The sequence below is a fragment of the Macrobrachium nipponense genome, chromosome 25 (assembly GCF_015104395.2).
Source record: "Macrobrachium nipponense isolate FS-2020 chromosome 25, ASM1510439v2, whole genome shotgun sequence".
Lineage (NCBI taxonomy): Eukaryota > Metazoa > Arthropoda > Malacostraca > Decapoda > Palaemonidae > Macrobrachium > Macrobrachium nipponense.
In genome coordinates, this window is record NC_087214.1 from 50,748,369 (window position 1) to 50,765,868 (window position 17,500).

Genomic DNA, 17,500 nt, shown 5'->3' on the forward strand with positions numbered 1-17,500 from the left:
TACATACTAGTGAATATTGGCCGACAGGCTATTGAACCCAGGCTATCATTAATATTTAATGATATGATGCCAATGGCTGAAGCTTACATGGGATGACAGCGTTGGAGATGACAATTATTTTACCATACTGTTGTCAAATTATATTGCATCAGTTTGACCCATGAATAAAGAACGATCATTAGTTCTGCCTCTAGAGAGTAAAATAGGACTGTAAATTTATGGTGGAAAGAAACGCACATAACGTCGACAAATTGATCAACTATATTACTCAAGTGTATACAAACTACAGCAGACAGAATTAATATTATTTCTACATATAGTACACACTGTCCTGGGTAAATGCTGCAAAGAACATTTACCAATCTTTAAAGACTGCTAAGAAAATAACCGTAATGTAGCTGCCATATCTCCAAAACTTCATGGCTTCGCTGTATACGAAATACCAATAAAATTAAATATTTTTTCTATTTCTGCATAAAGTACATATTGTATATAGTAATGGTGTATAAATCATTTGACTGTCTTGACGGACATCCGAGAAATCACGTTTTAAAGAGTACAGGTTTTCCCCTTAGATTGTATGGGTTGCGCCATTGTTTACATAAGAATCATTGCAAAGCGATGGCGCCAGGCAGTGCACGTCACAGACTGGTTTGGCTGTTAGACGTTGTCCAGTCTCTCCCCTCTAAATCTACATCACGTAACCCGGAAGACACTATGGCCCAACAAACATAGCGTCGAATTTATTGCTTTCATCTTGATCATCTATTAGGTCTTACAACACTATATTGTCCCTTAAAATCATCAATATTTCCTTAACACCTGTTGACGCTTCGAATTAATCCTCTGTAAGATGAATATTGACTTGCATATTCAATATTATCGCTAACAGCAATATATGATTATTATCCCAACTATCTTGAAACTCAACTGGTCTGGGAGGCTGAACCACCAGATCGGTGTTCTCGTCATTTTTGTACCCGAGGATCTTATTGCTGACATCAATAGAATTTACTTATAACATCAACGGAATTGGCCATTATAAGAAAGCATGTAAGGTTGCGATGCTTAAATGCTGGAAACTGCATTACGGTAATATATGGAAGCTCATCAAAGTTCCTAAACGATGGTAACCAATGAAACCTGGAGACCCACAACAATAAGGGCCAATTTTTAACAGATTATTATTAGCGGTGTTTCGACAGATATTTCTTTTCCAAGGGAAACTCTTAACTGTATAATAAAAAGAAAATAATGCTAGATAATCCCCTAAATGATTTAAATTCCCAACTCGAGGAAAAAAAAAAAAACTTTAGGTGGCACTTAGCCTAAAGCTACTGTCTTTCATTTAAAATTAAAGGAAACTTAACTGAACAGAAAGGAGAGGTTGCAACCCTTCCTCCAAATGCAAAGGAGGAAACACCGACCAAAAGGAAAGCTGAAATACACAGAACAACCAAATGTGACACGAGTTAATTAATAAGCGCCGAGGGACACAATCAAATCACAAATAAAGTTATTAACAGGAACGCATAATGAGCACGAAATTGTTAACTAATATTTTGGAACTTGCCACAAACCCTCAACAAACTACACGATCCCGAAAAAAATCATAAGAAACAAAAACATATTAAGAAACAAAAATAAGAGTAAAAATACAAGAAATAAATAAACACTTACGCCGCCATTGGCAAAAGTTTTCGAGCGTCAAATTAGCGGTGATTTGCTAAAAGACTTTCTAGGTTTATATTTCACGACACTGGAGCCCATTTCCTTGAAAAGCACTTTTATTTATTTATTTATTTTATAGCACTCACTTGGGCCTCCCCTCTATCCTCCTACGCTGTCTATAATGTCTAGCCAACTTTTAGCGAAAACTCTAAGCAGACAAAAGCACCTGATGACTACCCGACAAGTCTGAGAAACGTAGGGTTGTTGGCTGGGGTTGAGTTGGGAGGCAAGTGGTACCAATTTTCACATTAAGTTATTGTTTGGCGGCAAAGTTGCTGTTTCAGTATTGAATGTTTCATATGATAGAATTATAGTTTTTAAAAAATAAGCGCAAATGCAATTTAATACTGACATCAGTATATTAGAATTAATAATTTCTCTAATGAATGCTACTACTGTTTACATGACATTACACAGGCGAGTGGATGGGTAGTACCAACCTTTGGTCAAGTTCCTTTACACAAACAAACCAATATCGACGATGAAAATCGCATGAATTATACAGATAGTAATTTTTAGTTATATATAGTAAGTATGAAGTTAATTTCATACCCCAAATGATAACAGTGATAAAATAGGAATGACCAGAGAGCTATTACTGTTGGCATTCCTTGAACCCACCCACCGAACAGAGGGAGAAGAGGAGCACGTGGGAGGGGACCCTAAGAGGCGAAATTCCTCTAAATATTACATATTTCTCATCCTTATGTCTCTGAGACTCTCACAGTTCTACATATTATAAAACACACTCAAAATACTAAGTTTCCGAGGTGACGTTTTTATGCATATTTCAAAGACCTTCAAGTATCACTGGTGAGGTGTAAATTTTATTTTCTTTACTATTATGGAAAACCATTCATTTTATAATAAGTGATGATATAAACACTGGCCGTATACAGACCACTTTTCTTGTACTATGATGGGACTTATCTTTCACACACACACACACACACACACACACACACACACACACACACATATATATATATATATATATATATATATATATATATATATATATATATATTATATTCAACCCGTACTGAATGCCGTAACGAATGAGTGAAATGGTGCAATCACCGTTTCTCTCGACCCTTATTGACACACGAGCCGAATTCGCTTGAAGACGCATCATGAAAATGACCAAATTCGCTCGCAAGAATCATAACGAAGTCACCAGAAGTCATTTACTGACAATATGATCTCTGGGCACGATTTATGTGAAGCTTAAGCTAATGTGAAAATATGATAGTTGATGCCATTAATTCCATCGCGAACAATGTAGTCAACGTAAGGAAGTTTCTGTTCTTTTATGCGAGACGGTAACTACAATTTGTCACACTCAACAGGTGACATTTGGGAGTAAATCTCATCTGTGAAGTGAAAGGAAATGTCGGGATATGTGTTTATGCTAGAAGTTGCTAGAACTTCCAGTTGTTATTGGAAAACAGGTTCGCTAATCACATAAAGTGTTACTCGCCGAAGTTTTGTTATGAATATATTATAACTAAAAGTTTTCTTTTCAACATGATCTTACATAGAATGACCGGGCCTTTTATTAAACCTGATATGGTTGTTTGTCGAAGGACCTGTGATTTGCCCTCACAAACATATTAAAGGAATTTGGATCATGCCAAGATTAGCGAACCCACTATTTTTCAAGACAATGTTATACCACTTTGATTTATATATATATATATATATATATATAGATATATATATATATATATATATATATATATATATATAAACACAAATATATAATATATGTACAATATACATACATACATACATACATACATACATACACACACACATATATATATATATAATAATATATTATATATATATATATATATATATATATATATATACATCATATATATATATATATATATATATATATATATATACACATATACATATATATATATATATATATACTATATATATATATATATATATATATATATAAATCAAAGTGGTATAACATTGTCTTGGAAAAATAGTGGGTTCGCTAATCTTCAAATGATCCGATTTATTATGATATAAAGGATGTTGTTAGGCTCACGGAGATACGACACCTCACTCGCATTCACAAGCTTTACTAGGAGACGGTGAACATTTTGGGTGTGGGGGGGGGCGGGGGGGGGGGAGGGAGTGGGGTATTTGTTATATAAAGTCCATTAACAACTAATTAGAGCTGATTCTACAGTTGGAAAACCAACCCACTTGAGTCGAGGCAGATTCGCCAAAGCTTCAAAGTCGTTTCATAAACTGAGAAGCGTCAGGAGCTTTTCATCCAGACCCTTGTAATGATGAACGCTACAACCCTTTTCATTTCTGTTATGTATTATTCCGGTTGTCATAAAATAAATTGACAGGAAAAATGCGAACAACGTTTTAGTGACCTCAGTTCAACTGTTTCCTTTCATCTAAAAAATAATATGCCCAGAATCTGAGATCATACTGCCATCAGTCATCTGTTTTCTCTCTCTCTCTCTCTCTCTCTCTCTCTCTCTCTCTCGCTGTGATAACCAACATGCTCCATAAGGTAGCGCCTCTAACCGTTACAAAACTGATTAAGTGCTGAACCTTTGTAAGGATCTTTATATTTATGTTCTGTTTCTGTCGTGAACGTAGAGTGGTTATTTTGTTCTTTGAGGATCACTGAGAGAGAGAGAGAGAGAGAGAGAGAGAGAGAGAGAGAGAGCCATATGTTACTGCACCCATTCCGTAATTCATACCTGCCGAAAATATTGCTCGAGTCATAATTCAAAACAGAAAGGGACAGGTTCGGTAAGAGGGGGGAGTGACGGACACTCGATTATTCACTCGTTGTATTCACCAAAAATCAAATGGAGCAAGGTCGTTCCAAAATCAGTATCTGATTATCTGGAAACGGCAAATAAAAAGCTGATTTTCGCTTGTTCCAGTTCGCATGGAATTTCAGAATCTTTTCCAGCGGTCTGTTTGCATATTCTAGGACAGGGGGGAAAAAGATACACTTAAACCAATCATTATTCAGATAACAATTATGCATTTTTCCTATATAATTAATCGTTTCAGATGTAATTGCTTTAGATAATGTAATTTTTTGTTTCAGATATAATACTGTTTCAGCTATAATCATTGTTTCAGATACAATCATTTCATTACAGATGAATTTCTAATGTAATTCCTCATTTAAGATATAATGCCCTTTTTCCAGTATAATTCTTCGTTGCAAATGTAATAGCTCATTGCAGATGTAATTCTTAGTTCTCCATATAGTTCTTCGCTTCAGATGCATTTTTTTGTTTCAGGTTTAATCTTTGTTTCAGAAATAATTCCTTGTATCAAATGTAATTCCTTATTTCTGATGTAATTTCTCGTTTCAGATGCAGTTCATTGTTTCAGATATAATCCCTCATTTCAGATGTAATTTCTCATTTCATTACTAATTCCTCGTTTCTGATGTAATTCCTTTTTACATGTGTAATTCCTTGTTTCAGATGTAAGTTGTAATTTCAGATGTAAATCCTCGTCTCCGATGTAATCCTTCATTCCAAATATAATTCAGCATTTCTGATGTAAATCCACATTCCTTAAGTAAAACACATTTCAGGTGTCATTCCTCGTTTCATATAGAATAACTTCATGTTTTCGATATAATTCTTTGTTCCAGGTATACTAATGCCTTGCTTCGGATATTGTTCTCCATGTATCAGATGTAATTCGTTGTTTCAGGCATAACATCAGCGACCTCTGCAGCACCTGCTCCTGACTCGGCCTCCTTTCCGGGTGAAGCTGCCCCAGAAGTCGGAGCTCGTCGATTCGACAGTGTCCTGAGCCCATATCAGCGGTGGGGTCTGCCTTACTTAGTACGCCCCCTTAGCGGGCAGCGGTGTGGGTTGATCAATTTGCCTACCTGTGAGTGCTCGTGCTGGGTTCTCCTGGAGGCCTCTGAGGCCGGAGAAGGATGAGGACACTTCATCTGACTCTCCGCCCTTGACAATTTATTCATCTTGACGCCATTCTGCGGAATGCTCGTCGGATCGTCCAACCCCTCTCCTCCCCTCCCCTAGTGTTACGTAAACCCCCTATGGACAGCATTATTTAACTGTTTAAAATGTCTGATGTTTCCCACATCTTACAAGTATCTACACGCCACGATGAAGGCTTCATTACAAACATTCATTATTTCAGTTATTGTATCTGATACTCATATATGTTAGTGTAAAAAATATTTTCCTATCTAGTGCCTTCGACTATCGATGAAATGGATACCATCGTCATTGGTCGAGTGCGAATTTCTACATTCCACTTTTTCTGCCCAATACTACTTTATGCAAGTTAGCCAGGGGAATGAAGGTAGTGGGTGCATGAGTCTTGCAGGTGTATATGAATTTCTAGTTCCTGGAGCAGTCTCATTTGGGGACATCTTCTGTTTGTATAATTAAGTTTTTGTTACAATATATCAATTGTTTAAGTTGTATCTTGTTTCGTTATTCATCTCTTAGTGTACTATCTCATTGCCAGAGTTCTGTGTCTTGTCTTAAATTTTTGTCTCTTGCTAGCAACTGATTTACCAAGAGCTGTTGAATATAAATAATTTGTTTCGGTTTCGGGATAAAATCCTGAAATTCTTAACAACACCAGTTCCGTTATTATGCTTTGTTTCCTTATTCAGTAGTGGCTACCTATTTCTGTTTCAGATAAAATCCTTCTCTCAAGTTTCTTCATTACCTATATATCCCACTTCAAAAACCATGACTTCATTCGCTGATACATCCATGCCCACTTCATCTACTGCTATGTCAGTCAAATGATCCTTCTTTATATGTCTTATGACCTCACAAAAATGTTTGGCTCTCCGTTATCTATCAACGGATGTCATCAGTGATCCTTCCTTCATTCTGAAAGGTATTTTCCTCTTTCTTTTCCCCCATTGACATTTCACTGGTTTCTGATTGCATGGTATTGCCAGCATTATTAGCCTTGTTTTCTCAAGGTCTCACCTACCTCTTCTTGCTCTTCGTTCAACTTCACTATCTTGGGTTGAGTGTCAACTAGTTCTACTTAGCGTTATTCAACTCCTCATGAAATGTTCCTACATGTCAATGTTGCTTCTTTGATGTTCTTTATTGACACAAAGATTTATATCGATTTCCAGGGTTTCTGTCCGGTTACCTAGTGTCCCAACAGACCTGACATACTACAGCCAATGCAGCAAAAACAAAAAGATAGATCATTATCAGTACAGCGAATACTGGAATAAAATACGCATCTAATTATTGGAATCGCTAAAACAAAATCTGTTTGCTTAAATTCCAGGTCGCATTGAACATCACAATTCTGTGACCCAAGTTATTCTCATAATATTTCCCCCGTCACGCAGAACCTCGGAAAAGCAAACAAGGAAAACCAGTCATTACTTATATGGCAAATATGAAATTTTTAGTTTTATAAATAATAAAACCTGTGACTCCCTTTGCAATAAAAGCTATTCTAAGTCGAAATTAATGAGCTGGGTTATGTGATGGATTCATGCATAAGAAAATTATTTATTCGATGGAATGATTTGAAACCTTAAAATAACTTGGAATAATTACCTTTATGCCTGAACAAGACTATGTTGAGCTTGTGAATGCAGTCCTAATTATTCTCCGACGATTGATGCATACTACATTTTGTTTTTGTTTGCCCAGTTAAAAAACTATTTTTATTTTCTATTCAGCAGCAGCTTTGAGAACACTTACTATTCATGGAGAGGGTACAATCACAACGATGCAAGACTGCTGTATAGTACTATTGACCTCAAAGTTTTGTCGCCGAGAATATGTTATAATTGTTAAAAACTAAAGCCCTTTACTTCTGTAATGTGGGCCTGATGCTGTCAGAGAAGTAACAGAGCTTCGCTAATTTCTGTTGATGTATGATAGCTTTTGCAAACATCTCAGAACCCAGTGTTTTCTTAATATCTATCTATAGAATATTCTGTATGATTATTTACAGAAGCAATCTTTAACATTTGATTTTTTGGTCATTAAAATCGCTTAAATGATTTTATAAATGGTTGTACCACAGGTGATTAGTAGTGACCCCAAAAACAATCCTCCCTGTCAGGGTCAGCATCAGTGATCTCTGGGACACTACAGGGATAAGCAGCCTCAACTGCACGAACATATTTCAACGCGTCTTCTGTTACTTCAGCCGAATGGGAAATGTTCCAGATAATTTACTCTGGATAGTCACAAGGGCGTCTGGACAATTAGGTACCGGACTATTTGGCACCGGACAATTCGGTACCAGTCAATTCAGTAACGGAAATCTTTCCAGTGTATTTGGGGTATGAAACAACTATTCTAAGTCAAGTGGTGGTGACCCATTCATTTGGTTATTTCCGGCTCACTGTTAAGTATAGCATTGTTACTCTTGTCAGTTATTTATTTTAACCGAGAGATTTTAAGTGTCAGTTATCAGCCATGAGGTATAGAATGGCCACTTGCAAGATTGTAAATTCGGAAAAAGATTATTTATTGTAGATATTTTCTGTTATTTAATATTAGTAAAGCAAACTATATATTCATTTATTAAGTTCTCCGATGAGAGCTGAAAGTTTCAATTCTCTTCCTCATATTTCAAAAACCTAATGAATTTTGGATAAAGCCTCTAAAAATTAATTGTTTTTATCTCCACAAGACAGAATTACTGAGGGAATTTCAAGCCTCGTCATCTTCCATGAAATGACGAATGTGTTTTTCAGATGGAAAATCAATTGTCATATCCTCAATTTATAAAGAAAGCTAGCATTAACACAGAGAGAGAGAGAGAGAGAGAGAGAGAGAGAGAGAGAGAGAGAGAGAGAGAGAGAGAGAGAGAGAGAGAGAGAGAGAGAGAGAGAGAATTATTTACAAAGCGAGAAGGAAACTACATTTCCACTCCGATAAACAATTCGCATTTCAGTAAAAAGAACCATTTTAAAATGATTCGTCAGCAAAACAAATCGTTCTTTTACCCACAACTCAAAACCCAAAAATGGCTTCCATACAATTACTATGAATATCAAAATTTCTAAATTAACTTCTTAACTGCAGGTGACGTACCTTCATAAGTGGGCACCTCACAATCATTCAGAAAATGGACACAGCCAAAGATAATGTTAATTCATTAACGTCCTTCAGACGAAATCCAAGACTGACAAAATAATCAAATAAAAAACACCATTTTGGTAGATGGTAATAGCTAGCAAAGAGATGGCAAGCATTAAACTGAGAAAATTTAAAGATTACTGAAATATATAAATTTTTATTTGATACCCATTATATATAGAATTCCGTAGCCCACTGGCATCTGAGAAATGGATTAGAAAAAGGCCGAGTGGTTGAAATTGCTGTATAGGGTGAAAGAAAAGATCTCTTGGGAAAAAGTGCGCGAGAACGGAGTCCTTTTTTATTTGGTCCCCTTACCATCAAAATTCGGCCATAATCCTAACAGCTTCTGACTTCCGCATTAGGATGATTTCAGTATCCTACAGATTTGGTCTATTCAGAGGATTATGGTTTACCGGTAGGCGGAGCTAAAAGCAAGCACTGAGAAGTATCCCTAATAACAGGATACAAAATCCGAGAAGGAATATTGAAACAAAACAATAAAGGAAATGAGAAATCATTTCTATATCATCCTCATTTTTTTAAACTGTTACTATCTTCCTTCCTTTTATCGCTTATTTCCAAAACTATTTCTTCTTCACAGTTCCTAAAATATAAATGGAATAATAAGATAAAGAAAATGAGGTGGATTTAACAAATCAAAAGGACATTCCCCGAACGCTGGGATACTCTCAGGAATTATGAAGAAGAAGAAGAAGAAGAGGAAGCCTTACCTACTCTTCATAACATCAATCAGCGCGGAAAGTGAATGAGAACAGTTTTTCTCCATCAAGCGAACATCCGCCATTATTCTCTGTCCAAAAACGCCGAGTGCCCAACGACATTCATAGGAGCCAGAGGAGTGATTTAGGATTGATTCGTTTTCCTAAGAGGCTTCTCCCTGTTTAAAGAGAAAGTTGGGATATGGATACTTTTCCAACAGAGGTAATAATACGCCAGGTGCTCTTGTTTTAATACTAACGTGCAAGATATATGAAGAAATTATGATGTCCGGTAGCGGGAAACGAACCCGTGAACATTATCAGAACAAGGTCTCGTCACCAGACATTATAATTTTTTCATATGTCTTGCACTTGGATCTTAGGTAGTAACAAAAAAGCGCAAAGAATACGATACGTTAAGAGGGCATTGAGGCTATTGCAGTTACATATGCAACTGGTAGAAATGACCAGTAGATTCTGTATGTATATATTATATATATATATATATTATATATATATATATATATATATAATATATATATATATATATATATATATATATGTATATATTAGCCTTTACGGCATTAGTTTAATTAGGGATCGCTTGAAAGGTATTACATCATTACCTAAGGGGAGTAATTGGTGAAATAGTACTCACAGAAAAGTGAAGTGACACTGACCTAGAGTTTTGTATCCAGTCACCCTTTTGAGACAAGAAGCGCTCCGTATTATTCTGAAAATTACAGCAAAAGTGGGAAATCACACGAAAATCACTGGACGCTAATCACTTCTCGAAAACTTTTGGGGATGACAAACTTCTTATTATCGAGTAGCTGTTACAAATAAAAACATACATCGCTTTTCGCTGACCAATCTTTACAGCCCTACAAAAATATCAGCAAATCAGTTCATTTGGTTTTTTAATTCTTATAAACTGTTGAGTGAGAATAACAAATACTAGTTAAAATTTCGGCAAACAACCTTGCTTTTGTTATACTTTGAACATGAAATCCTTCCTAGTATCGGCAACATACCTGGGGTAATACAAGTTCTCATAAACTCTTTTATTTACATGCTTCAAAAAAAGTCTTTGCATAAACAGAAACGAGGAATGTCCTGATCGTTTGATGATTAGCTCTGATTCTGACATTTCAACAGCCATGGAAACAGGATAAACAACGACAGAGGTATTAAAAAAAAACGTTGACAGAGAAAAATCGAAAAGCAAAACTATACCTGCAGCAATCTATATTTCTGAGGTCTAGGAAAAGAATTAACGATACACCTTAATGGCGCCTTCGTGTTAAGCGGGAGAGAGAGAGAGAGAGAGAGAGAGAGAGAGAGAGAGAGAGACGCCTGTTTGAGAGAGCGAAGTGAGAGACGAGAGAGAGGTAGAGAGAGAGAGAGAGAGAGGTGCTTAGTATGTCCTACTAATCCTAAAAAGTTTCGCCTTGCATTCCCCACTACTCAGGAAGGCCAAATTCGCAACTGCGAGATTAAGTGGGATATCTCAGCTCCTTTTGCAGAAGTTCTGGAAATTTGTCATTCTATTCAAGACACGAGTGGGCCACTAAATCTCTCTCTCTCTCTCTCTCTCTCTCTCTCTCTCTCTCTCTCTCTCTCTCTCATATTCGCGTAATCTGATTAGACTTCCATTTCTTATATTTTAAGACAAACTGACTAGAATTTTGGTGTTGTATTAAAAACTGGATAAGCCAAGAAAGATTAACTTTTCTCGACCATGGTGCGTATATTTTTAAATACACACACAGACACACACACACACACACACACACACACACATATATATATATATATATATATATATTATATATATATATATATATATTATATATATAGATATAGATATATATATATAGTATATAGATATATATATATATATATATAAATATATATATATATATATATATATATATATATATATATATATACAGACACACACACACAATATATATATGTGTGTGTGTCTGTGTCTGTGTATTTAAACATATACGCACCATGGTCGAGTAAAGCTAATCTTTCTTGGCTTATCTATTTTTTAATACAACACCAAAATTCTAGTCAGTTTGTCTTAAAATATAAGAAATGGAAGTCTGATCAGATTACGCGAATATATATATATACAGGGTGGGCCAAAAGTAGCCTCACAGTTAAAACAGAATAAAAAATAATTTATTAAACGCATAAAATTTTTCAGACATGAATAAGTGGCATATTTAAGAATGAGTGACATGAAAAGGATAAAAATAAGTAGCATGTATTAATGGCACAGTATTAATTTTCTATTGAAGAGTACTTTGAATGAGAAACAGTTCATGAAGTAACTGTGAGGCTACTTTTGGCCCACCCTGTATATATATATATATATATATATATATATATATATATATATATATATATATATATATATATATATATATATATATACATACATGGTGTTTCGAAATTAGAGCCCCTAACTCTACAGCAAAAACTAAAACTGATATGGACAAAAACAAAAGTAATTCAGAACAGGTATTTATTTAAGTTTCTCTCTGAGTATTTGATATTTTGTGTGGCCTCCATCTGCCTGTACCACAGCCTGCATTCTTGAGGGGTATGACTTCAGCAAATTGCAAAAAAGCTGAGACTCAAACTCCATTTCCCTGAGCACTTCGGTCACCTCTCTTCGCGGGTCGTTGAGGCTTGGTATACCATCATAGTTCACTGTGCGCACTTCAACACGATCCCTCAAGATACTACCAATGTTTTCACACACATTATTAGGATAGGCTCCACTTTGGAGGGGTGCCGATCTTAAAAAATATTTGCCAAAAATACACTAATCAAGACAGGCTAATGAAATTATCAGGCATTATTAGCACTATAATAACGCATATTCTCTGTTAGTTTTATCGTCCTACAGGGATAATAAATGATTTCATGAAAAAAAATGTGAAATTCAGTGTCTCTTGTACAAGGGACACTGGTGGTCGGTGAGGAAACTACAGTCTTGAATAGAAATTCGGTCTGACAGAATGTTGGTATATGCACCTGGAACATGCACATAATGTATTATCAAAATATTCGAACAGTAAATAAGCACGTAATAACAAAAAAAAGAGCAACAACTTCAGCTAAAGCATCGCCGATATATATGCAAATCGCAAATTTTATAGTTTATCTCTCAAAAATTGGTCTATGTCGTTTTCTACGTTTTCTAAGATTAGTTTCATCACAGAAAACAGCTTTAGGGTTATCAGGGGTATCTAAACTAATTTTTCAAGTTTCTTGTCCCAAGAAAAAATCGCTTTTTCGCTTTTTCTCTGGTTTGGTTTTTTTGGGAAGGGGGGTTGGGTATTTCTTTGATTGTCCTAAATAATATAATTTTTAGAAGTTTTAGGCTATCAAGTGACATAATAACTACAAACTCTCAAAAGGTTTTGTCCCTAAATCGAGGTTTGAATTTTTCTGAATATTTCTTCCTAGCTATTATCTCATTTATCTGCGTGGCTTTCGCTGAAGTTGTTGCTCTTTTTTTTGTTAATACGTGCTTATTTACTGTTCTATTTTGATAATACTTTAAGTGCATGTTCCAGGTGGATATACCAATATGTCTACAGACCAAATTTCTATTCAAGAGAGTAGTTTTTTACCGATCACCAAATTTATCCCTTTGTACAACGGGCACCGAATTTCACATTTTTTTTTTCATAAAATCATATATTTTCCCTGTAGGATGATAAAAATCACAGTGAATATGCGTTATTATAGTGCTAATAATGCCTGATAATTTCATTAGCCTGTCTTGATTAGTGTATTTTTGGCAAATATTTTTACGATCGACCCCCATACAAAGTAGGGTAGGACGTTCGGCACCCCTCCAAAGAGGAGCCTACCCTAAGGTCAGGGGAGCTACCTGGAAATTCAGTTGATGAGAAGAAATCGATACCACTGTTTTAAAGCAACTCCTGTGTCTGAAGAGCCTTGAAACATGGTGCCTTATCATGCAAAAATGTGACTTCTTCAACAGATAACACATTTTCAGGATCATCGAGGAAAGGAAATACTCCACCAGTAAGCACAGTTTCTCTGAAGTATTCACCATTCCATGACTGTCCTTTTTCTTGATAATCCACATTAACCAATCATTTGGCTGTGAAACAGAGAAAAATTCCCAAACATTCAGGAAATTTCACAACTTGGCGAATGCGCACGTCATCGCTGATATCATCCAATTTTGCAGCCCAAATGATGTCATTTTTATGATTTGGCTCTCTGACTGCTTAAATGAAGAATTCATCTGATGCGGCAACATGGAGAAAGTCAGCTTCATCCCAATCTTTAAGAAATGAACCACAAAACCGTGCACAGTCTTCTCTCTGTTACCAAGTGATGTTGGGCTTGCTGATAACATGAAATGGCTTGATACCAGATTTTTTCCACTCACGATATACAACACTATAACTTCTCTTCTTTCCCCTTTTTCTTTCTAATTCAAGCACCATTTTACATAAAGACTTTCTTGGTCTACCCACTGCCTCAGCTATGATGCCTTTTGACTCCTGAGAAAGGACTTCAGGCCTTCCAAGATTCTCACTCTTTTTCGCAATGACAGTCATATGGATTTTTGTTCCAGTTTCTTTTAACAAAGGATTCATCTCTTTTAATGTATTTAGCTATCCAGGAACGTGAAATGAAGGATGCACCAGCATCCCTGGCCTCTCTGAAGGTTATAGCTCGGATTCGGTCAATCCATCTGATTTCATCAGAGTCGTTAGCCATGGCTGTATCTAAAATGTAAAATGAAAAATAGCTTAATAGGAACTTAAGATAATGTAATTGGAGATAGGCTATAGCAGAAAACTTCATAACTTTCCATTTGTTCTGTGGAGGGGGGGGCCCTCTAATTTCGAAACACCTGGTATATATATATATATATATATATATATATATATATATATATATATATATATATATATATATATATATATATTATATATATATATATATATATATATATATATATATAGATATATATATTATATAATATATATATAGTATATATCTCGACCCTAAGTCTTTCAATTGGAAAGGAAGACCACTGCCAACTAAGCCACACAAATCATAAAGTCATAAAAGAAGTTGGAAGCTAAGTACCGCTGTGCCTGAGGCTTAATCTGGGAAGGCTAACTGCCTCGCATACTTACCAGCATTCCATGATCCTTTCTGAGTGATATGAAAGAAATATAATAGACGCAATAACAGGTGGAACAGAAATCAATTTCTGACTCACATCAGCCAGCGTCTATCTATCCTTTCAATTCAAAGACTTGGGTTCGATCCTGATGGAAGGAATTTATTTCTGCTCCACCCGTGATGGATTATTTGTGTCATATTCACTCAGAAGGATTACTCGAATAAAACGCTGTCAATTGAATCACTGCTACTTAGGTTCAAACTTCTTTTATGACTTTTGTGGCTTAGCTGGCAGCGGCCTTGCCTTTATATATATATATAATATATATATATATATATATATATATATATATATATATATATATATATATACTAAAATAGGGGATGTTTTCCTTCTAGCTGAGAGAGAGAGAGAGAGAAGAGAGAGAGAGAGAGAGAGATTCGCTCTGAAAATAACATAAAATACAAATGAACTAGATCTTCTTAAGGGAAGTTGTAAAAGCCAGTCAATCTCCAAAATTTGATACCAATCAGAAGTTTACGATAATTTTCCTGACTACCTTTCGGGCCGCCAGTATCACAGAGAGGCAAAAAGTGAATGATGCTCAGTGTATATACCGACAAACATCCCTGTTGACTTATTGACCTGATTCTAATATAAGTTCGCTCCTCACTGGTGTCTTTATCTCTAAACTCTTTTCCACACAAATTACACCTTACATAATATACCTATATTTCTCTTATGATACTCATCTGTCATGTTTGCATTTTAGCCCCATTCCTGATTTTTCTTTTAAAACAAAGCTACATTGCATTTTCCCTCGGCTTCAGTCAGATAATGATCAGATATATCCCCAGCTACTCTCCTTCATCATTACATCTCATCAACTCTACCAGATCATAACCGAATAAACACTTACCCTCACGATTTTCTAAGAATATCAAATAAGCTTCTTTCAAATCAACCACACAATATCTTTCTTTAAGTTTATCGCCTACTTTTGCATTCAGACTACCCAGCATAACTATGCTTTTGTCTTTTTCATAAATCCAGATTCCCCCTAAAACTGCCAATCTAATTTAGGGCTCTCGTACCCCAAAATGATGTTTTTCATGTATTTCTGCTGTTTATTGCAACTGTATATTTCTAAGCACTAACGAACAGTGAAATTACAGATAGGTGTTCTGGTGATAGTCCTGAAATGCCAGATGTACTACTGATGGAGACAATGAAGTAGTATGACAGTTCTGTATCAAGAGCTGCAGTGGAGCTGGAGGAGTCCAAGTGTCTAAAATTCATAGCTGAATGCCTACAAGAGTAAAACTTAGAACTGAAGGGTGACCGAACTGCACAGCTGTGGCTACAATATATGGAGATGGTGGATCTTGTCCGGGATCTATTACGATCTGAAAGAAGAGGAAATTGGTTGCTTCACCTTGATACAGTGAGGAAAATTATGCCATTTCTCGCTTCTGCTGGACACAACCTATATGTCAAATCCTTGATTGTTTACCTGCAGAAAATGGATTGTTTGATGAAGAATCACCCAGAAATCCATAAGCGTTTCATTGAAGATGGCCTCCATGTTGTCCGCAGGTCTGATGAATTCTGGGCTGGACACAACCTGATCTCGTAATCGAACAAACATTGATGCATAGCATGAAAACTACAGGTGTCCTCACCCAAGGATGAGGATTGAGTGAGGTTCAGCGCCTAGTGTGGGTGATGTCAAATCATGTTACATCTGAAGTCAGTTGTGCAATGCAGCAGCTGACAAAAGTGAATTATGAAACCAGTGAGCAACACAAAGACCTACAACACGCGCGTCTCAAAAGGGATGTGTCTAACTCGTTGGAGATTCTGAGCCTACTAGAACTGAAGAGCCCATTCTTTGGAAGTGAAGCTCTGGTTAACATAGTTAATGGTGTTACAGCCAATACATCCGTAAATGTTGACAATGCAAAAGAAATAGGTCATAATATTCTTAAGAAGATGAAAGGAGAAAAGGTTATTGGATTTTCCTTCAAGAAGAAATCTCAGGCAGTTCTCATGGATTCAAAATCGACTCTCAAACTAAGAAATGAGGAAACCATTAAAATAGATCCTCAGTTACTCTTTCAAACGTTGGTGACTGCAGGAACACAAGCTGAACAACTACCTGAGGCTCTAGAGTATGAACTTTGTGGATATCCAGCCGCACTGTTTGAATCAACAAATGTAATTCTATTCTATCTGCAAACAAGCCACAGTTGGCTAAACGGATGTGGAATTTAGCGACTGCCATGGATGGTCCCAAGGACTATGCATTTGTTCTAGATGGAGGTGCCTTGCTACATAGAATACTTTGGGACATTGGCAAAACATATAATACTGTTGCTCATAACTACTCTGACTACATTATGGACAAGTATGGCTCTTCTACAACGGTTGAATTTGACGGATACAGCAACACGCTATCAACCAAAACTCAAGCACGCAGAAGAAGGAATTGCTGACCTGGAAGAAAGGTGACTTGGACTGGGGGGATGGTTCTTAAAGTGAAGAAGACAGAGTTCATATGAAATTGGGTAAACAAGCAGTAATTCATCAACCTCCTAACTGAGAAACTACAGGCATATGGAGTCGAAGTTCATAATGCCCAAGGAGATGCAGATCTGTTGATTGTCCAAACAGCTGTTCCTACATCACAAGAGGTTCCTACTGTAGTTGCTGGG

The 17,500-nt window shown here is 36.1% G+C and overlaps 1 long non-coding RNA gene across 2 annotated transcripts in view; it reads left to right on the forward strand.

Annotated features, from left to right (window-relative positions):
* LOC135199425 (uncharacterized) overlaps window positions 1-17,500 on the forward strand; it is a 25,231-nt gene that overhangs the window by 6,443 nt on the left and 1,288 nt on the right. The window contains exons 2-3 of one of the 2 annotated variants that reach the window (XR_010311070.1): window positions 5,461-9,809; window positions 15,962-17,500. The exon at window positions 15,962-17,500 is cut by the window's right edge and continues 1,288 nt beyond it. This is a non-coding gene — a long non-coding RNA (uncharacterized LOC135199425). Of the gene's footprint in view, window positions 1-5,460; window positions 9,810-15,961 lie in introns of those variants that run through there. The other variant, XR_010311071.1, reaches the window with a different exon arrangement.